The following is a 24,695-nucleotide window of genomic DNA, read 5'->3' as shown; positions in this document are numbered from 1 at the left end:
TTTTATTGTCCAACTGGGCTTGAGAAGGTATATAATAACTAGCTTTATTCTTTCTTCCGCTGTCCCCTCAATTCCCCTCTCTGGGATGGCACTTTCTCTATTTCTGTTTGAAATTTTAGAACTATTCCACAACTTTGCTGATGCTTCCCACCCTTCTACGCTTTTCTGACGTTAAAAATCTGCTCTGGTTGAATCATCAAATAACTCTGGTTTAGGCTAATGCAATAATAAACATTCAAAACTCTTAGCCAATTTAAAGCCCTAGATCTGATCTGATTTAGCCTTGGGAGTTTGCAGTGGGCAGTGGGTGAAAGTTGGCTTTTTTCTTTTTCTTCCACCTCATATTATTCAACTGCTATCCCTGACAGTTTCAGCAGAAAAGGTAATTTGAGGGAAATGGCTGTCAGTGTTGTGAGCCAGCATTAGTGCCCCTAAGGTATCAGATGTCATTTTGATGGTTCTTTCATTGAGTACTTTTGTGGATTTCTCAGAGATTCTCTGCTTAGGACCTCAACTTCAGTGTCCTTGATTTGGTCAATACTTCTTTTCTAACTAGCTCTTTATGCTGACAGCACATAGGGGAAGTATATCTTGATTGCATCATTCTACTTTTTGCTCTGATATCAGAAAAGGACAACTCCTGAGCTTTTGCTCACAGTTAGACTTTCTTAGCCAGAACCAAAGGGCAACTCTATGTTCTGCCAACTCCTGAGAACCTGTGTCAAGCTCTCTGGGAGTTCTCCTTATAACCTCCATTTCCCTTAGGTGAGATCCTTGCTGGACACATGTAACACCCATGATGTTCTCCAGAACAGTCCTCTCTTCTGAACCATTTCCACTTCAAGTATATCCTTGACAGGAGAGACCTTCTGTTTTGAGTAGGTGTTGATGAGAACTGATTCTTCTGTTTACAATTCAGTACATCTAATGATTAGAATAATTTTATAGAGATTAGATGTTTGTTCCTTACATGCTAAACTTTATTGCTCCTCCATTATTCACATGCTTCTGGCACTAGGCTTCAAAGGACATGTTTATGTTATTGTATGACCCCTGGTGCTGCACTTTTGTGTCATAATGTACACCAGACTTATTCCTGAAAGACCTTCCCATGCTGGAATAGCTAACAGTAACTAGTCTTGAAAGAGAGTCTAAATTTTAAAAATATAACTTTCTAAGATTATGTTTATGAAACGTCATGAATCCCTACTTTATCTTCCCCATGGCCAGATCCCTAAATACCTGTGACCTTGCCAGTGAATTCAGATGAAAGTTAGAGATATAGAGGGAAGAAATAGTGGTTAAAATATTCTACTTTTGCAAACTTACAAACATATAGGATCCTACCAACTCACTGCCAGTGTCCTTCCCAGAGCCTTATTAGTAGGGACCCCTGCCAGAGAAAGCTCCTGAAGCCTGAGATTCATTAGTTTACAGTTAATCTACTTCTGGATCCAATAAGCAGCCACAGTTGGACATTTTGGAGCAACTCAAACCTAACAAATTCTGTAGTGAACACTGTGTTGTGCTGCTCAGATTCTCCCTTTAGGACCAGGACACTCATCCCTCAGCACCTGATGGCTCTTGGCAGAATTCCTCTCTAGGAATGGCCCTAAATGAAGAGTTTCCTTACCGAAGATCCCTCTTTACTTAGCTAATATATATTGATCATTCAGGTATCAGGTTTAAAAATATTAAATCAGAGAGTCCATTTCAAAACTCTCCAGGTTAGTTATGGTTATTCATCAATGGTTATTGGTTATTTACGAGTAGCACCACTTAAAATCCTTTTTATGATATTCCCCATGCTTGTAGTTACAGGTGTGATGCCTGATACCCACTTACTCTGCAAAAAGGAGAGGAAAAGAAAAAAACCTGCATTGTTTATCACTGTAACCCCAGGATATAGTACCATGCTCAGTGTATATTTGAAATTTAGTAAATATTTGTTAAACAAAAGGAAACACAGAATTACTGTTGTGCTTTAATCTAGGATCTATTTACTTTGTTAGTCTGCAATCAGATGGAGGGCTTCATTCATTATTATCCCATACCAAGTTAAGTCAAAATTCTTTCCATAATTTTTACAGCTAGCCCTCTTAGAAATCATACTGAAAAACCAAATGAACAAAATAAAAAAAAATTTTTAAAAACCCCAATAAAAAAATCTCTTATTATCTATAATAGTGCCAACCAATGTAAATATAATGTGTGTTGCAAATACAAGCTACATGTGCATAGTTAAAGTCACATTAAAAAAAAAAAAAGCCAGGTAAAATTAATTTTACTAATATATATAATTTTATCCAATTAGTATTTCTACATGTAATCAATGCAAATATTATTAGATATTTTGCATTCTGTTTTTAAATAGAGTATTAAAAATCAGATGTGTATTTTACCCTTACAGCAAATCTCAATTGAACAAGTAACATTTCAAATCCTCAATAGCCACTGTTCCCAATAGCTAACCTATAAGACGGTACAGATCTATAGTACACTCCAACAGGGAATTCTAAGATATGTATATTTACTCAGATCACAAATAAATATTTGATTTGATTTGTTTGTTTTTATTTCATGTAATTCTAGCCTCCTGGCTGCCTGTACTATTTAGGTCTCAAATTTGTATTTGGCTGCTTTGAAGCAACCAAAATATTTTACCATGTGTATTAAAGAAAACTTCAGACAGCTTGGTTGTAAGTATGAGTCAAAGTTTTATTACAGTCTTGCGTGAGATACTTTTATAAAAGGCCGAATGGGCTAATTCAAGGATTTACTCTTAGTAGGTATTTTGTAGAACAAGAGAAAGAATAAGTAAACTTGTTGGATTATCTATTAATTACAGATAATCATGTTAGATACAGAAAGAAAAGAAAATCTCCTTAAAGGCCATTGGATTCTTGACTGACAATTAGCTGACCTTCAACTGGGAGGGTGAAGTTCCCAGAATAAGAATTAATCCTGTTTGAGTTCAGCAGAATATCACTTAGCATTTTGCCAGGAATACAAATTGCTCCTGAGAAGGAGGGTTCTATGAACTCTACCACTCTAGAAGATAATTTCTCTTCTCCAGCATGTGTTCTTTCTCTTCTAGAGAGATGGTGTCATGACCCACTCCTGTAAATCATTTCTATTCCAGGTTAAATTTGGGAAAATTTTTCTTCTGCAAACAGGTTTGTTGAAAAGTCTTAAAGGGAAAGGCAAGAAATGTGGGTGAGAAGTAGTTCGGGCCCACAAGTCACATATACAATCCTTAGGATTTTAGATTTTATGTGTAGACACTGAAGATCCACGCCTACATGCAAAGAAATTACTTACAGCTAATTAAACAAAATATCTCTAAAAATCCAGAGGGAAAATATTGAGATTGCTATCCAAGCAATCCCCAAGCCTTTAAGACTTTGGGTTTATGCTGAATGATGACATCTAAACAAAAATGAATTAAATGTTCATATACAAATTATGGACAACCTGGGTTATTCATCCACTTCCCAGTGTTTTGGGACATTCTTCCAGGAGCTTGTATTTCTCATAATCCCTTATTAATCTAATATTCTGTTTCCACTCAAATCTCCTATCTTGTTTCTTTTAGTTGTTCCCTTTTCTGTACCAAATAATAATGAGAACAAAACAAACACATAAACAGAAACCCTTGGCCTTTATTTCCTCAAAGCACTGCTCTGACACGGTCATTTTTCCAAGCAGAAATTAACTGAATTTGGAGGTTCATGCCAACAAAGAAATAGTAAAGAGCCAATCAACAAGTAATTTGTAATATTTTTTTTAACATCTTTATTGGAGTATAATTGCTTTACAATGTTGTGTTAGCTTCTGCTGTATAACAAAGTGAATCAGCTATACATATACATATATCCCCATATCCCCTCCCTCTTGTGTCTCCCTCCTACCCTCCCTATCTCACCCCTATAGATGGTCACAAAGCACCGAGGTGATCTCCCTGTGCTATGCAACTGCTTCCCACTAGCTATTTACATTTGGTAGTGTATATATGTCAGTGCTACTCTCTCACTTCATCCCAGCTTACCCTTCCCCCTCCCTGCATCCTCAAGTCCATTCTCTACATCTGTGTCTTTATTCCTGTCCTGCCCCTAGGTTCATCAGAACCTTTTTTTTTTTTTTTTTTAGATTCCATATATATGTGTTAGCATATAGTATTTATTTTTCTCTTTCTGACTTACTCACTCTGTATGACAGTCTCTAGGTCCATCCACCTCACTACAAATAACTCAATTTCGTTTCTTTTTATGGCTGAGTAATATTCCATTGTATATATGTGCCACATCTTCTTTATCCATTCATCTGTTGATGGACACTTAAGTTGCTTCCTTGTCCTGGCTATTGTAAATAGTGCTTCAATGAAAATTGTTGTAATTATTATTAAGTAGCTTTAAAGAAGTCAGCCCAAAGATCTATCTCTTGGATGCCTTATCTTCCAGAGCCCCTGCCTCTTATCTTAAACGTGGTCATTTCTTTCTATCACAAATTTTTGCATCTCTTTATTTCTGAGAATCTTTACCCTCTTCCTTCCTGTTCTGCCTATAGAAAACCTATGTTTTTATGCAAAGCAATTAAGTTTTCCTTACCTTAAGCCCAGACCATCGGGGTCTTAGCCTGAAGACACTCTTTCCACACCAAATGTTCATCAGGAGTTTTGCTGAGGCACCACTGTATTATCTCTGAGGTATTGTGCTGCAGTTGGCTCTTAACCCATCTCTCCCTCCCACATTTCACCCCCAGCAAACTTTTCAACTGTCTCAGAAATAATTCTAGGAACCATAATGTACAATGTCAACTAAGATAATGGGATAGACTTTTGCACCAAAATGGTAGGAGAGATGTGGCAGCTGGACACAGCAGGCACTCCTATCACACCTAAGAACAAGGATACAAAATTAAAAATAAACGGGAGAGGTCTTCTTTGCAGGAGCCTAATGAGGCCATTCTAAGCTCTCCCTGGAAATTCAAATCATAGTGTAAAACCATTGCATTTGCCGAGGAATTCTCGGAATGTTTTCTAGTTAATGACAGGTTCAAGTCCACTTTCTTCAAAAGACACCTCAAAACCACACCTCCCACTTAAAAAAAAGAAAAGAAAAGAAGAAAAGAACACTATATAATTAAATGATTCATTCAAGAGAGCTGCATCTCCAGAGGAGGGGTGTCATCTGTTATCTGTAGAATGGTCTGATTGGAGAATTTTTCCACGGCTATTATGGGTCCTGTGTGAGAAAATGCAGATTAGACTAGCAGGTTCATCCAAATGCTGTCATTCCACTTTTGTGTTCACAGTGTGTAGCCACTTCACAGTGTGGAGTGAACCCACGTTGCCTCTAAGTAGGGGACTGCTGAAGCAGGGGGCTCCTCAGGGCTGTAACCTTGGCTCAGGCACATGTTCATTTCAAACTCGGCATCATCAACATTTCAGCACCTTCCTTCACAGCTAAGCTTTCTGGGAGCCAAAAATAAATACTATTTGAAAAGCTTTTGCATATATTTCCATTCCAGTGTTTTTTGTTTTTTCCAAAATTAGAAAAGAAAAAAGAAAATAGATACTATCTCCTTGCAACCAATCAATCCAAAATATGTCTGTGTAAATGTGTGTTTGTCTAAAATGCCCCATCCTCTTCAGTGTTTTATCATCACCTACAGGAATTGCAAAATGATGAAAATGTGACAAAAATCGTTTGCCGCATAAAGTGAAATCATGCTGTGTTTGTCTTTCTCTGTCTCACTTACATGTGCAATCTAAAAAACAAAATGAACAAAGCAAGACAAAACCCAGACTCACAGATACAGAGAACAGATTGGTAGTTTCCAGAGAGGAGTGAGGTTGTTGGGGGAGGGAATGGGTGAAAGGGATCAAGAAGTACAAACTTGCAGTTATAAAATAAAAAAGTCATGGAAATGTCAAGTACAGCATGGAAATTTAGTCAATAATATTGTACTAACCGTGTATGGTGACAGGTGGCAGCTAGACTTACGCGGTGGTCATTTGGAAATGTACACCAATGTCGAATCACTACATTGTACATCTGAAACTAATATAATGTTTTATGTCAATTGTACTTCAATAAAAAGATGTTTTGCTTCAAGTTGAGATGTTTTGTTAGAATTCATCACACAAGACCAAAGAGTTTCCTGTACTGGAACAAAAGAGTGACATGTGTGGTATATGAATATCCCTAAAACTCATGGCATTTCTGCTTTGCTGGGTTGAAATTGGCTGCAATTATTTTGGGGGGGTGGGGTGGATTTTATAGCATTTATGATTTGCTGGATTAACGCATAATTTAACAAATTAGAATATCCCGAATATTTTATTAGTTGGGAAGAGAAGCGAAGAGTGAGAAAAAGATAATTAACATTTCTTGTACACCTATTTTGCCCAGATACCGTAATAGACTTTACATGCATTATTGTTTAGTCCTCACAAAACACTCATGACCTAAGAGTTGTGTGCCCACTTCACAGATAAGTTGAAGTCTTAAACCTGCAATTCTATGAAAGTATCATAGGAAGTTTAGACTACATTTTTCCAAGATGAGGGAATTATCATGTTCCATTGGTGTCAAATAGGGACTTCCCAGGAGAGGAATAAAAATAAGAAGAATGAATGTGCTGCCAATATTTATATATTATTTTGTGTAGCTCAAGTAAGCAATTAAGAATAGATTTCATATGCATTTGTTCAAAGCATGTTGTGAACTCTGCATTTGAGTCTGGTCTAGCTTAAGACACAGGTTAGAAGATACAGAGAAAATTACAGCCTCATTATGTCATGGTCACACTGAGTTATTGATTCCAAGCTGTGTCCTCACCTTCTCCACCAGCCATCTTCATTAGTCTTGGTTCCATATGCCTTTGGCAGTTTCGAGATATTAAGTCAATGACCAAGACTTTGCCAAGAGTCAACACTGGTTAGTACAGGGAAGAGTTAGCACCAGAGGCAATTTTCAAGAAGAACAGCTTCAGAAATGTTTTCAGCGATGGCTCCCCTGCTGGTAGGAATGCATAGCCCCTTATAGGGCAATTAAGAAACTAGTCACATCCTTTTGCATGTAGATGCTGAAAATATCACCTATATTACTTTCTTAAATCACATGTGCCTGTGTATGAATAAATGTGTCTATTATGTGTTTATTTCTGGAGCTTACATTTATGTCATTAAAATATAATTTAATATCAGGTGATAATATTCAGTGATAGGTCTATATCAATATTTTAAATTATATAAAAGTATCTTATAACATACCATGTGTTAGGCTGAAAACCTGAAGTGTGTGAGTGTGTGTATGTGTCTGTGTGTGTATTTAGAAGCCAAATGCATATAATTTCTATAATTTGAGCAATGGAGATATATTATACCTGATATCTATTAGTTTCGCACTGTAGCCCAAGGGAAAAAGATAAACAGAAGCCATAACTCTGGGGAAAAGTATTTTAAAACTCATATTTAAAATAGAAAAGTGAGATGATCAATTAAAGTGCCAGAAGTTCAAGAAGTTAATTGATATCCAGTCCACTAAGAGCACTCAATGTCAAGGTAGTATCTTAATTATAAGCCTAATGCAACTTTCATCTGTTTAACATTTGCTGCTAAGGACAAGATGCGTATAATTTTGTCCCATTAAAACATACCAGTTCTTCAGGCCCACCGGACCTACTGAATCACAATCTGCACTTTTACAATCTCCCCAGTGTACTTGTGTACCCATGAATAGTTGAAAGGTACATTTCTACCTCGACATGTTTTTTCTCTATGAGAAATACACACATTTTATCCAGTTTGATATAAATAAAACACTCAAAAATGCAAAAAAAAAAAAAAAATACCAGTTCAGGAATCAGAGGAGTAGGTTATAGCTCAAAGAAGATTGCTGCTTATGGACAGGACAAAATCTGGCTGTTTGGTTTATGTTTTGATAGCAATTTTATGGCAGTGTACTATGATTTTTTTCATTTATTTTCTTTATTTTACATTTAAATAGGTACTTGACATCAGTGAAGGAACAGCAAGTCACAGAGCAAAAATATGGAATTAGCAAGGGTGAAGATTTGTAAGTAAAACAATTCACTACTATCATCTCATCGGTTTTCTGTGTCTGATATAAACTACTACCAATATTTTTATTATGTTTGTTACAAGTGAATAAGTTGACTTTTTAAAAATTAACTTTATTGAGGTAAAATTTACATAAAATCAAATTCACTTATTTTAAATTTTCCATAAGTTTTGATAATGTATATACCTGTACAAACACTACTATAACCCTCACACTACATAAATACATATATACATATAAATATGCTCAGTACACACAAATTTATATACATATATATATATATATAAATTGTGCGTGTATTTGGTTATGTAATGAGTAGTGAAACTCTAGTTTACAAATGACATGGTGATGTAGTAAGAAACACATTCAACTGGAAATCAGGAAACCTGAAAATTGGTGTTTGAGGATGGTTGTTAAATAGATGCTTCTTGTATAACCAGGGTCTGAACCCACTGAGAAATAAGGTAAAATGATAAAGTTAATAGTAGAGAGTTCTGAGCAGAATCCATCTTGTGCAGGTTTACGAGTCGATTATATCCATGTCTTCCCAATTCCTCATTCAACTATGTTTAGTGTAGTAGCTTGAAATAAGCCCAGGTGTGGTTATGTATAGCACAGAACTTTGCAGATGCGACAGATCTGGGTTTGTTGTTTGTTTGTTTTTTTCCCTTGTATAGTTAGTTGTAGGACATTTACCAGCACACCCCTGTTCAGAGATCAAAATATTACTGTTATTACTAATAAAGACAGCATTGGTGAAATGGGCTACCTGATGCTTAACTTTGGATACAGACTTCCCATTCCCATCCAGACAACAATGGAGCTGTGAAGTCCATTTCCGCAGTGGCTGGGGTCTCTAAAGAACTCACTGCACAGACAAGGGCTGTCAACACTCATGCTCTACACAGGCAGGCCAGCTCCAGGGAAAAAGAAGAACATCTTTTCTATATATGCCTTGTTCTCGCTTCTGCATGCACCAAGCAGACAAGCAATCCATCTCCCAAGGAAGGAAGGTGAGGAGTCAAAGAGGGGACAGATGTTTTATGCTAATGGAGCCCTTCCACTTGAAAGAAAATAGCAAATGTGGGGGAGAATACTCTCATCCCTGCCATGCACCCCAAGACTGGATCTAAGCCTATTCTGTTTCACCAGTTCTTGAGCCCATTATCAGTGCTGTTATGAGTAGTTTCCACTTCTTTAAAATAATTTTTAAAAATTGCCTCAGATAATCTGAAAAAGCTCTCTGAGTGCCACATTTCTACTCTTTACAATTCTAAGTTTCTATATCTGTAGTTTGATACAACAAAAGCTTGAAGTTTATTTCAATACATTTATAAATTCTAAACAACTGAGCCGTTCCATTCAATAGCCCACCTTTCGGCAGGTCACTTTTGAAAACTTTTAATAGAGGGTAAATGGGAAGAGTGCCCTGACCTTCTTTTATATGGGACCAAATTCAGAATGAAGAAGTAAGTTGTTACATTAATATAAATATATATGTATATTCATAATATATTAATACATGTAATGTATCTGTTCTATCTTACCATTTAGCAACTGACGTAAATCTTTCTTTTCCCTCCTGAATTAATGGTCAGAAAGAATTGCCTTTCACGTGAAGAAATCTCTAGGTGCAGATTTCTGTTGATTTGATATTATTCAGTAATTTTTAAGAAGGTCAGAGGTCCTCAGGTACATGATTGTCCATCTTCTGTGCTTCTTCCACAGTTCCTATCATTCACTAATGTAACTTGTTTCTCATCAGCCCATTAGTTCCTTAAGGGCAGGGCTGTGTCTTTCATCTGTATCCTGAATGTCCAGTGGAGTACTTGGCATGGCACGGGTTTGCAGTGTTTACTAGGTGTCTCAGGGAGGGCATAGTGAGTAGAGACACTCTGAAGTCCTTGCTTACCATATGGTCTAAAGTACATATGCTTATCAGGACATCTAGCTTCCATGCCTTGATATCTAGGGGTTTCAGGAAAAAAATCCAACAACAGGAAAAAACAAAAAATCAATTATTGTGTGTTTTAACCCCTGATCCCAACTCAATTCCATATTCTACACCACCTTGTATATTATTAATGGAATTCCTCAAACCTTGAGAGAAAATGAGAACTCAAATGAGCATGATTGCAAGGACTGATGTGGAAATGTTTGATCTTCTAAAGTATGGGAAAACCTCTCTGCAGGAGGCAGGACATCTTTGCAGTGTGAAGACTGCTGATGTTTATAACTGCTATCAAGTGAGAGCAACCAGAGGCAGTGATTTTCAAAATCAAATTTTAATTATAAAGAGAAAGCCAAATAGAAAGACAAAGCAAATTTTCCAATTTAGCTCTTACTTAACTAGAAGTGGTACTAAGTAAAAAAATAAATTATTTGTAAAATTACTCAATGAATATTTGTGATTTCTCTGAAGTCCTTGGTTTTATTTGCACACACTTGGGGATACATTTGGTTTTAATAATCATCATTGGGCTTCCCTGGTGGCACAGTGGTTAAGAATCTGCCTGCTAATGCAGGGGACACGGGTTCGAGCCCTGGTCTGGGAAGATCCCACATGCCACGGAGCAGCTGGGCCCGTGAGCCACAACTACTGAGCCTGCGCGTCTGGAGCCTGTGCCCCGCAACGGGAGGGGCCGCGATAGTGAGAGGCCCACGCACCGCGATGAAGAGCGGTCCCCGCACCGCGATGAAGAGTGGCCCCCGCTTGCCGCAACTAGAGAAAGCCCTCGCACGAACCGAAGACCCAACACAGCCAAAAAAAAATAAAAATAATAAATAAATAAATAAAGTAGCTATAATAATCATCATTTTTTTTAACTGAGGTATAGTTGATTTACAGATTATATTAGTTTCAGGTATACAACATAATGATTCAAAATGTTTTAGCTTATACTCCATTTAAAGTTATGAAATAGTGTCTATATTCCCTGGGGTGTATAATATATTCTTGTAGTTTATATATTTTATACATAGTAGTTTGTACCTCTTGATCCCCTACCCCTATCTTGCCCCTCCTCCCTTCCCTTTCCCCATTGATAACCACTAGTTTGCTCTCTCTATCTGTGAGTCAGTTTCTGTTTTGTTATATTCATTCCTTCATCTATTTTTTAGATTCCATATATGTGTTAACATACAGTATTTGTCTTTCGCTGTCTGACTTGTTTCACTAAGCATAATTCTGTCCATCCATGTTCTTGCAAATGGCAAAATTTCATTTTTTTATGGCTGAGTAGTAGTACAGTGTGTATATATATACACATGTCACATCTTTATCCATTCATCTGTTGATGGACACTTAGGTTGCTTCCATATCTAGGCTACTGTAAATAATGCTGCTATGAACATTGGGGTGCATGTGTCTTTTCCAATTAATGTGTTCATTGTATTCCAATATATACCCAGAAGTGGAATTTCTGAATCATATGGTAGTTCTATTTTTAGTTTTTTAGGAACCTCCACACTGTTTTCCACAGTGGCTGCACAAATTTACATTCCCACCAACAGGGTTCCTTTGTCTCCATATCCACATGTGTTATTTTTGGTCTTATTGATAATAGTAATTCTGACAGGTGAGAGGTGATATCTCATTGTTGTTTCAATTTGTGTTTTCTCTGAAGATTAATGATGAGCATCTTTTCCTATGCCTTTTAGTCAGCTGTATGTCTTCTTTAGAAAAATGTCTATTCAGGTCTTCTACCCATTTTTTAATCAGGTTGTTTGTTTTTTTTGATATTGAATTATATGAGCGGTTTATGTTACATATATGAATATATTTTAAAATATATTTAGATATTAACCTCTTATCGGTCATATCATTCACAAATATTTTCTCCCATTCTGTAGGTTTTCTTTTTGTTTTGTCAATGGTTTCCTTTGCTGTGCCAAAGCTTTTAAGTTTACTTAGGTTCCATTTGTTTATTTTTGTTTTTATTTCCTTTGCCTTAGGAGACAAATCCAAAATAATTGTTATGATTTATGTCAAAAAGTGTTCTGCCTATGTTTTCTTCTAGGAGTTTTATGGTTTCTGGTCTTACATTTAGGTCTTCAGTCCACTTTGAGTTTATTTTGTATATGGTGTGGGAGAATGTTCTAATTTAATTCTTTTACATGTAGCTGCTCAGTTTTCCAGTACCACTTACTGAAGAGACTATGTTTTCCTCATTGTATATTTTTGCCTCCTTTGTTGTAGATTAATTGACCATAAGTGTGTGATTTATTTCTGGGCTTTCTATTCTATACCATTGATCTATGTGTCTGTTTCTGTGCCAGCACCATACCATTTTGATTACTGTAGCTTTGTAGTATAGTTAGAAATCAGTATATATCTGCTTCAGACACAGACCTCCTGCTAATTTTATCCTTTGAAAATAGCACTCTGGACTGTGTGTGATTCCACCATTCTCCTTCCCCTCAATAAAAGACAATCCTCGTGGTTTGGCCTGTGACATACTTCTTGGGTTTAGTACCTTGTTCCCATACTCACTCCCAGGCCTTCCTCTTGTCTTGTCTTGTCTTTTCCTATTGTGCTTGTCTTTTCCTGTTATTCAGGAACTAGTGTGATCTTCGCAGGATCCAGAGCTTTAATTAAACTCTCTACTGGGTTGCATTACATAAAAATATAGTAGATTCATTTACAAATTATTTATTAACCACCTGTTACATGCCAGGTACTGTACACTGCTCCAAAAAACAAACTTTCAGAGCATATTTTTTCAATTATATTTCTTGACAGTCTCAGATATATATTGATCATATTGTCTATTTACACAGGAATATTGACTGGTCCCTGTGTGCACTGAACTCTATCTTACCTCAATGTCTTTGCACATTCTAATTCATATGCTGAGAATATCATAACCTAGTTTCCATTTGGTGAACTCTTATTCATCTTTAAGGCCCAATTCATATATCAACTTTTCTTTATAACTGTATCTCACTACCTGTAAGCTTACTTAATGGTTATCTCTTCTGGGTTCCCTCAATCGTTATGCTAATCTCTATGATAGTACATGCCTGATTACATGAGAATTGCAGCAATAGACTAGTGTTTCTTTACAGTAGAGATTCTTATTTAATCGTATTTATAATTTCAGTATACTGTAGCATCCTGAAATTCACTTCTTTCATGTGTTTCTTCATGAAAGAAATATTTACCAAGTATGCCTGAGCAGACACTCAATCCATCTAATATTCCTTGAATATAGCACAAGAACAAAAAATTATAATACCCAGAACTCAATAAGGATAAACTTTGGGGTTAAAAGGATGAGTACAATTTTGACTACCATGTTCTAGCATCCTTTACTTTGGAGAACTTTCCTATGATTACATTATGTTTATTTGTTTGTTTGCTAAACAGTATAACCAATGTAAAACACATACCCTGTGACTGACACAGAATAAATACTTCAAAATTACTGATTATTGAATGAAAGATTTCATGAACTCTGGCTTACCAATTGCATGACTTATCATGATATCTTGATAAGCTCAGTCCGATGAGCCACATCCTCTTGTGTTAATCTCACATATTTACAAGGAAAGCAAAGTTGTATTACTGCATTGTTTTAGTTCCTTTCAGAAAAAAAAAAAGAAAAATAATAGAGACTAAATAAAAATTTAATGTAAATAAGTGCTGTTTTCCACTTAGAACAGGCAATGCCTTGAGTGAATGCAGATCAGTTATCTACTCCCAAATGTGGATGTTATCAATAATTCACTTAATCTTCTTTTTCTGTTCAGGTAGGAGACTGCTAATTAAAAACAAAACAAAAACAAAAACAAAAACAAAAATAACAGGTTATGCTGGCTTCCAAAGCCACTGATTTTGTGTGTGGCCCAATTTTCCCTTTGCTGAGTTTTTTGCTTTTTGTTTTGTTTTGTTCTGTTTGTCTCTTTTATCCTCAAAGGAAACAGATGTGAACTTTGAATCCACCTTCACTCCAGATAACCAAGTGTGGGTCTTACCTTGGGAGAAGAAACATAACAACCTCCTGGTTACACATCAAAATAATTATTGCTCTCTGACTGGGGTAAATGAGTGGTGGCTTTATCACCCTATTAGAGGTTTCCTATGACTCTGACCAAACAGGCTACTTCCAGTTTGAAAAGATCACTGTTTGATTTACTATACATTGAGGTCACCACAGTACATAACCCAGAATCACTGATTAAATATTTATTGAGTATCTTCTGTATTTTAAACACAATGTTGGGTGTGGCTGAAACAGCAACTGTTGGTACCAAATTTCTTATAGTCAAGAAATGATCAATCTTGTAGAAGAGACGCTACACATTTTCAGAAAACTGCAATCAAATTTAATATGTAATCTATGTACAATAAAAAATAGATAACATATTCTTTAGAAATTTAAAGAGGTTTTGATCACTTGGGTTGTGGTCCTCACTGATTACAGGACAGAGTATTTTAGTTGAGTACTAAACATTGACTTGCAATCTAATCAAGTCTGAGGATGCCACATATCATTTCTCCACAATTGAAATTTAAAAACAAAATCATACACTGCTGGGGCAAGATGGTGGAGTAGAAGGATGTGCTCTCACTCCCTCTTGCGAGAGTACCGGAATCACAACTAACTGCAAAACAATCATCAACAGGAAGACACTGGAACTCACCAAAACAGATACCCCACATCCAAAGACAAAGGAGAAGCCACAATGAGACGGTAGGAGGGGTGCAATCACAATAAAATCAAATCCCGTAACTGCTGGGTGGGTGACTCACAAACTAGAGAACACTTATACCACAGAAGTCCACCCACTGGAGTGAAGATTCTGAGACCCAAGTCAAGCTTCCCAACCTGGGGGTCTGGCAACGGTAGGAGGAATTCCTAGAGAATCAGACTTTGAAGGCTAGCAGGATTTGATTATAGGACTTCGACAAGACTGGGGGAAGCAGAGACTGTACTCTTGCCGAGCACACACAAAGTAGTGTGTGCATCGGGACCCGGGGAAGGAGAAGAGACACGATAGGAGACTGAACCAGACCTACCTACTAGTGTTAGAAGGTTTCCTGCAGAGGCAGGGCGTGGCTGTGTCTCACCATGAGGACAATGACACTGGCAGCAGAAGTTCTGGGAAGTACTCCTTGGCATGAGCCCTCTCAGAGTCAGCCATTAGCCCCACCAAAGAGCCCAGGTAGGCTCCAGTGTTGGGTCACCTCAGGCCAAACAACCAACAGGGAGGGAACCCAGCCCCACCCATCAGCAGACAAGTGGATTAAAGTTTTACTGAGCTCTGCCCACCAGAGCAACAGCCAGCTCTACCCATCATCAGTCCCTCCCATCAGGAAACTTGCACAGGCCTCTTAGATAGCCTCATCCACCAGAGGGCAGACAGCAGAGGCAAGAAGAACTACAATCCTGCAGCCTGTGGAACAAAAACCACATTCACAGAAAGATAGACAAGATGAAAAGGCAGGGTGCTATGTACCAGTTGAAGGAACAAGATAAAACCCCAGAAAAACAACTAAATAAAGTGGAGATAGGCAACCTTCCAGTAAAAGAATTCAGAATAATGATAGCGAAGGTGATACAGGACCTCGGAAAAAGAACGGAGGCAAAGATCGAAAAGATGCAAGAAATGTTTAACAAAGACCTTGAAGAATTAAAGAAGAAACAGAGATGAACAATACAATAACAGAAATGAAAACTACATTAGAAGGAATCAATAGCAGAATAACTGAGGCAAAAGAACGGATAAGTGACCTGGAAGACAGAATGGTGGAATTCACTGCTGCGGAACAGAATAAAGAAAAATGAATGAAAAGAAATGAAGACAGCCTAAGAGACCTCTGGGACAATATTAAATGCAACAACATTCGCATTATAGGGGTCCCAGAAGGAGAAGAGAGAGAAAAGGGACCTGAGAAAACACTTGAAGAGATTACAGTCATAAACTTCCCTAACATGGGAAAGGAAATAGCCACCCAAGTACAGGAAGTGCAGAGAGTTCATACAGGATAAACCCAAGGAGAAACACACCGAGACACATAGTAATCAAATTGACAAAAATTAAAGACAAAGAAAACTTATTGAAAGCAGCAAGGGAAAAATGACAAATAACACACAAGGGAACTCCCATAAGGTTAGCAGCTGATTCTCAGCAGAAACTCTAAGAGCCAGAAGGGAGTGGCATGACATATTTAAAGTGATGAAAGGGAAGAACCTACAACCAAGGTTACTCTACACAGCAAGGATCTCACTCAGATTTGATAGAGAAATCAAAAACTTTACAGACAAGCAAAAGCTAAGAGAATTCAGCACCACCAAACCAGCTCGATGATGAATGCTAAAGGAACTTCTCTAAGTGGGAAACACAAGAGAAGAAAAGGACCTGCAAAAACAAACCTGAAACAATTCAGAAAATGGTCATAGAAACATACATATCGATAATTACCTTAAACGTGAATGGATTAAATGCTCCAACCAAAAGACACAGGCTCGCTGAATGGATACAAAAACAAGACCCATATATATGCTGTTGATAAGACACCCCATCAGACCTAGGGACACAGACAAACTGAAAGTGAGGGGATGGAAAAAGATATTCCATGCAAATGGAAATCAAAAGAAAGCTGGAGTAGCAATACTCATATCAGATAAAATAGACTTTAAAATAAAGAATGTTACAAGAGATAAGCAAGGACACTACATAATGATCAAGGGATCAACCCAAGAAGAAGATATAACAATTATAAATATATATGCACCCAGCAGAGGAGTACCTCAATTCATAAGGCATTTGCTAACAGCTATAAAAGAGGACATCGACAGTAACACAGTAATAGTGGGGAAATTTAACACCTCACTTACACCAATGGACAGATCATCCAGACAGAAAATTAATAAGGAAGCACAAGCTTTAAATGACACAATAGACCAGATAGATTTAATTGATATTTGTAGGACATTCCATCCTAAAACAGCAGATTACACTTTCTTCTCAAGTGTGCACAGAACATTCTCCAGGGTAGATCACATCTTGGGTCACAAATCAAACCTCAGTAAATTTTTAAGAAAATTGAAATCACATCAAGCATCTTTTCTGACCACAATGCTATGAGATTAGAAATCAATTACAGGAAAAACAACGTACAAACAAAAACACATGGAGGCTAAACAATACGTTACTAAATAACCAGGAGATCACTGAAGAAATCAAAGAGGAAATCAAAAAATACCTAGAGACAAATGACACTGAAAACACAATGATCCAAAACCTATGGAATGCAGCAAAAGCAATTCTAAGAGGGAAGTTTATAGCAATGCAAGCCTACCTCAAGAAACAAGAAAAATCTCAAATAAACAATCTAACTTTACACCTAAAGGAACTAGAGAAAGAAGAACATACAAAACCCAAAGTTAGCAGAAGGAAAGAAATCATAAAGATCAGAGCAGAAATAAATGACATAGAAACAAAGAAAACAGTAGCAAAGAACAATAAAACTAAAGCTGGTTCTTTGAGAAGATAAACCAAGTTGATAAACCATTAACCAGACTCATCAAGAAAAAGAGGGAGAGGACTCAAATCAATAAGTTCAGAAATGAAAAAGGAGAAGTTACAACAGACACCACAGAAATACAAAGCATCCTAAGAGGCTACTACAAGCAACTCTATGCCAATAAAATGGACAACCTGGAAGAAATGGACAAATTCTTAGAAAGGTATAACCTTCCAAGACCGAACCAAGAAGTAATAGAAAATATGAAGAGACCAATCACAAGCAATGAAATTGAATCTGTGATTAAAAATCTTCCAACAAACAGAAGTCCAGCACCGGTTGGCTTCACATTTGAATTCTATCAAACATTTAGAGAAGAGCTAACACCCATCCTTCTCAAATACTTCCAAAAAATTTCAGAGGAAGGCACACTCCCAAACTCATTCTATGAGGCTACCATCACCCTGATACCAAAACCAGACAAAGATACTACAACAAAAGAAAATTACAGACCAATATCACTGTGGAATATAGATGCAAAAATCCTCAGCAAGATACTAGCAAACAGAATCCAACAACACATTTAAAGGATCATACACCATGATCAAGTGGGATTTATCCCAGGGATGCAAGGATTCTTCAATATACGCAAATCAATGTGATACAGCATATTAAAAAATTGAAGAATAAAAACCATATTATCATCTCAATAGATGCAGAAAAAGCTTTTGACAAAATTCAGGTCCCATTTATGATAGAAACTCTCCAGAAAGTGTGCATAGAGGGAACCTACCTCAACATAATAAAGGCCATATACGACAAACCCACAGACAACATCGTTCTCAATGGTGAAAAACTGAAACCATTTCCTCTAAGATCAGGAACAAGACAAGGATGTCCACTCTCACCACTATTATTCAACATAGTTTTGGAAGTCCTAGCCAAAGCAATCAGAGAATGAAAAGAAATAAAAGGAATACAAGTTGGAAAAGAAGAAGTAAAACTGTTACTGTTTGCAGATGACATGATACTATACATAGAGAATCCTAAAGATGCCACCAGAAAATTACTAGAGCTAATCAATGAATTTGGTAAAGTTGCAGGATACAAAATTAATGTGCAGATATCTCTTGCATTCCTGTACACTAATGATGAAAAACCTGAAAGAGAAATTAAGGAAGCACTCCCATTTACCACTGCAACAAAAAGAATAAAATGCCTAAGTATAAACCTACCTAGGGAGACGAAATACCTGTATGCAGAGAACTGTAATACACTGATGAAAGAAATTAAAGATGATACAAACAGATGGAGAGATATACCATGTTCTTGGATTGAAAGAATCAATATTGTGAAAATGACTATACTACCCAAAGCAATCTACAGATTCAATGCAATCCCTATCAAGTTAACAATGACATTTTTTACAGAACTAGAACAAAAAGTCTTAAAATTTGTATGGAGACACAGAAGACCCTGAATAGCCAAAGCAGTCTTGAGGGAAAAAAACGGAGCTGGAGGAATTATGTTCCCTGACTTCAGACTATACTGCAAAGCTACAGTAATCAAGACAATGTGGTACTGGAACAAAAACAGAAATATAGATCAATGGAACAGGATAGAAAGCCCAGAGATAAACCCATGCACATATGGTCAACTAATCTATGACAAAGGAGGCAAGGATATACAATGGAGAAAAGACAGTCTCTTCAATAAATGGTGCTGGGAAAACTGGACAGCTACATATATAAGAATGAAATTAGAACACTCCCTAACACCATACATAAAAATAAAGTCAAAATGGATTAGAGACTGGGCACTGTAAACTCTTCGAGGAAAACATAGGAAGAACACTCTTTGACATAAATCACAGCAAGATCTTTTTTGATCCACCTCCTAGAGTAATGGAAATAAAAACAAAAATAAAGAAATGGGGCCTAATGAAACTTAAAAGCTTTTGCACAGCAAAGGAAACCATAAACAAAATGAAAGGACAACCCTCAGAATAGGAGAAAATATTTGCAAACAAGTCAAAGGACAAAGGATTAATCTCCAAAATATATAAACAACTCATGAAGCTCAATATTAAAAAAAAAAAAAAAAAACCCAATTCAAAAATGGGCAGAAGACCTAAATAGACATTTCTCCAAAGAAGACATACAGATGGCCAAGAAGCACATGAAGAGCTGCTCAACATCACTAATTATTAGAGAAATGCAAATCAAAACTACAATGAGGTATCACCTCACACCAGTTAGAATGGGCATCATCAGAAAATCTACAAAGAACAAATGATGGAGGGGTGTGGAGAAAAGGGAACCCTCTTGCACTGTTGGTGGGAATGTAAATTGATACAGCCACTATGGAGAACAGTATGGAGGTTCCTTAAAAAACTAAAAATAGAATTAACGTATGACCCAGCAATCCCACTACTGGGCATATACCCAGAGAAAACCCTAATCCAAAAAGACACATGCACCCCAATGTTCATTGCAGCACTATTTACAATAGCCAGGTCATGGAAGCAACCTAAATGCCCATCGACAGATGAATAGATAAAGAATATATGGTACATATAAACAATGGAATATTACTCAGCCATAAAAAGGAATGAAATTGGGTTATTTGCAGAGATGTGGATGAATCTAGAGACTGTCATACAGAGTGAAGTAAGTCAGAAAGAGAATAACAAATATCGTATATTAACGCATATATGTGGAACCTAGAAAAATGGTACTGATGAACCAATTTGCAGGGCAGAAATTGAGACACAGATGTGGAGAACAGACATATGGACACCAAAGGGGGAAAGTGGCAGGGGGTGGTGGTGGTGGTGTGATGAATTGGGAGATTGGGATTGACATATATATACTAATGTGTACAAAGTGGATAACTAATAAGAACCTGCTGTATAAAAAAAATTAAAAATTAAAAATTAAAAAATAAAAATAAGTTAATAAATAAAATAAAATTCAAGAGCAAAGCTTAAAAAAAATCATACAAAAAGCAATTTAAGTTTAAAGGAAATATAAGAAATTGGAAAATTGAGCATAAACCAATAAAAGTGAAAGTAGGAAAACAATAGAGAAAATCAACATAATCAAAGCTCTTTCTTTGAAAAGATCAATAAAATTTATAAATTCTACTAAGGGTAACTGGGGGGAGAAAAAAAGAGGAGACACTAATTGCCTATATCAGAAGCAAAATAGGGGCTCATCACTACTCATCTAATAGACATTAAAAGAAAAGAATACTACAAACAACTCTATGTCCACAAGTGTGATAACTTACATGATATGGACCAATTCCTTAAGACACAAACTACCAAAATTCATACAATGGGATAGAGACTATCTGGAAAAGCCTACATATATTAATGAAATTAAGTCAGTAATAATAACCTTCAACAAAAAAAGCATCAGACTCCTATGATTTCATTAGTAAATTATACACAATATTTAAGGAAAATATTCTCCATTCTTTATTCCAGAGAATTAAGGGGGAACACTTTTGAATTCTTTGTATGAGACCCCTATTATATTCATATAAAGACAAGATAAAGATATTACAAGAAAGGAAAACTACGGAGCAGGCCAATATCTCTCATGAACAGATGCAAAAGTCCCCACACAATGTTAGCAAGTAGAATCCAAGAAAATAGAAAAGATAATTATATGCTATGACCAAGTCAGCTTTATTCCAGGTATGTGAAGTTGTTTCAACATTTGGAAATCAGTAAATTCAATTAACTACATCAACAGGCTAAAGAAGAACAATCAAATGGTCCTATCAATTGACATGGACACATCAAAAGCATTGACAAAATCCAGCACTCATTCATGGTTAAACAAAAAAACAAAACAAAACAAATTCCAGTAAACTAAGAATAGAGGGGAACTTCCTCAACTTGACTAAGAACATATACAAAAGTTCTACAGCTAATACCTTATTTAATGTTTGTAAATTAGATCCTTTCAAAGATTGGAAACCAGGTAAGGATAGCCTCTTTCATCACTTCTATTCTATGCTGGAAGTCCTTGCTAGTGAAATAAGATGAGAAAATAAAATATATAGACTTAAAAGGAAGAAGCAAAAAAATAAATTATTCACAGGTGACATGATTATCTATGTAGGAAATTCCAAGAAATGGACAAAACACTCCTAGAACTAGTAGGGGAATACAACAAGATTCAAAAATACACAATTAAAACCAGTTGATTGCCCATATACCAGCAAAGAGTGATTTTGAAATTAAATTAAATTTGAATTTGATTTTAAAAGAAATCAAGACTAATGCCCAAATGTGGAATAAATTGAGCAACAAAATAAAGTAACATTAAATTACTTCCCAAAGTATAAAATAAATATCTGCGAGTCCACACTGATGTAAATAAATGAACAATTATGTAAGGGAGATGAGACAAATCTCAATGCAGAAGAATTTCAGATAATTTATGGAGATATTCCACACTTTGGAGGTGGAGCATAACCCCCAACTCCTTAAGTGTGAGCTGCTCTAAGTGACTTCTTACTAAAGAGTACAGCGTGGAAAAGGGGGATAAATAAGTTTATACTGGATGAATCTCACAAATACTACTTCAGTTAGGTGGTCAAGGTCAACAGCAATAGTAGTAAGTCATGCTGAATTCTGAGAAAGTGTCACAACCAAAAGGAGCCTCAAGAGTCTAAATATAATATGGCATTATGGAACAGAAAAAGACATTAAGTGAAAAGTAAGAAAATCTGAATAAAATATGGATTTCAGCTAATAATAATGTATCAATATTGGCTCATTAATTATAACAAATTCCCATACTAATGTAAATATTAATAATAGGAAAACTATTTGGGGGGATATATGGATGTGCAGGAACCATTTGTATTATTGTCCCAATTTTTCTGTAAATTTTAAGCTGGTATAAATAGAAAGTCAAAAATTATCACATTTTCTAAGACATAATCAAGGCTTAATGCTGCAAATGAATCTCTGAAAGAATTTTGCACTTTGCAGTGAAAATATTAAGCTTCTTTTTTCCTTTTCTGTTCCTTAGAAACCTGATGATCTTGGAAAAGTCATTAAATATTTTTTTTTAACATCTTTATTGGAGTATAATTGCTTTACATTGTTGCGTTAGTTTCTGCTGTATAACAGAGTGAATCAGCTATACGTATACATATATCCCCATATCCCCTTCCTCTTGAATGTCCCTCCCACCCTCCCTATCCCACCCCTCTAGGTGGTCACAAAGCGCAGAGCTGATCTGGCTTTACTATGCCGCTGCTTCCCACTAGCTATCTATTTTAAATTTGGTAGTGCATATATGTCAATGCTAGTCTCTCACTTCGTCCCAGCTTACATTTCCCCCTCCCTGTGTCCTCAAGTCCATTCTCTACATCTGCATCTTTATTCCTGTCCTGCCCCTAGGTTCATCAGAACCATTTTTTTTTGTTTTTAGATTCCATATATATGTGTTGGCATACAGTATTTGTTTTTCCCTAACTGACTTACTTAACTCTGTATGACAGACTCTAGGTCCATCCACCTCACTACAAATAACTCAATTTCATTTCTTTTTATGGCTGAGTAATATTCCATTGTATATATGTGCCACATCTTCTTATCCATTCATCTATCACTGGACACTTAGGTTGCTTCCATGTCCTGGCTACTGTAAATAGAGCTGCAATGAACATTGTGGTACATGACTCTTTTTGAATTAGGCAGGTTCTGAATCTGTAAGTCGTAAGATTCAGTCCAATTCCCTTTCAAATTTTAGACTTCACATTCGAACCAGAGGGAAAAAACTGAGGAATAGACCCGTGGGTACAATGTGCAGAAAGATCATTAATTATTTCCTATGTCTCAAGTGAATTACCAAGCACAGTTTTTAACTATTATGGAAGAATTTATTTATTGCCAGGCAAGTTTGAAATGAAGTATTTTTGTGAGAACTTAAATATTATAGCTACTTTTCTTCTTTAGTGATAGTTTTACCTTCCAAAAAAGTCTTTTAGTGCCATAAGAATGCAAGGACAATATAAAACTAAGAGGAAAAATACAAATGATTTTTTTCCATGGGGCCCAGTGTAAGTAACAAATCAGTTTCAGAATGAGAACAGCATGTCATAATTTGTCTATTGTTATATGTGCTGCTGTGAAATCCTGCTTGTATAATTCAGGACATGTGCCACATAGTTGACAGAGAGATATAAAACAGTCTAATAACACGGGGAATCACTAACTATAGCAGGAAATATGGAAATCTCTCTCTCAACCCTGTCAAGGCCCTTCTTTACTTAGTGTTAAGAGAATCCCTCAGAGATAACACCAGCGACTTTTGAGGAAAACAAGCTTCAAATCATAAAGTAGTAAGTGGTATGTGATCTAATAAAGTGTGTGGAGTTATAAAAGAGAGAGGGAAAAAAGAGATTAAGCAAATTGTGGAAATTAGTTTTCTGGACATATCACATCTTCTCATTTTAAATGAAAAATAATTATTTGGGAAAATGTGTTTTTTTTAATATGAGATTTTGTTATTTTTCTTGTGTTTTTTATTTGTTTTGGCCGCACTGTGCAGCACGTGGGATCTTCGTTCCCAGACCAGGGATCGAACCCGCACCCCGCTGCAATGGGAGTGCAGAGTCTTAACCACTGGACTGCCAGAGAAGTCCCAGGGAGAATGTTATTGACTGTTATATTAGCTGCACAAGACAGAAAAATAAAGCAAGTCATATTTATTCCAAGAATATTTGACAGACCACCTGCTATGTGTCCGTATCTCTCTAGATCCTGATAATGCAGGGTCGAAAACAGTAAATAAAAATACAAGTGAATTAGAGATCATATGAAAGTACACTCAAGCAAAACACTCTAGTTACCTCTAGTTACCTCTTCCCCAATCCCTTTTTTTAAACCCTATGGGACATTCCAGGGAATTGAAAACAAACACTCAAACAAATAATTGTACACAAATTCTCACAGTAGCTCTATTCAAGATATTCAAAATGTAGAAACAAATCAAAGTCCATTGACAAATGAATGGATAAATAAAATGTATATCTATACAATGAAATATTTTTCATCTGTGATTAAGAATGAAGTACTAACATGTGCTACAACGTGGATGAAGTCTGAC

This window comes from Eschrichtius robustus, chromosome 4, assembly GCF_028021215.1.
Source record: "Eschrichtius robustus isolate mEscRob2 chromosome 4, mEscRob2.pri, whole genome shotgun sequence".
NCBI lineage: Eukaryota > Metazoa > Chordata > Mammalia > Artiodactyla > Eschrichtiidae > Eschrichtius > Eschrichtius robustus.
The sequence above is the reverse complement of the archived record's forward strand: the minus strand, read 5'-3'. Positions refer to the sequence as shown.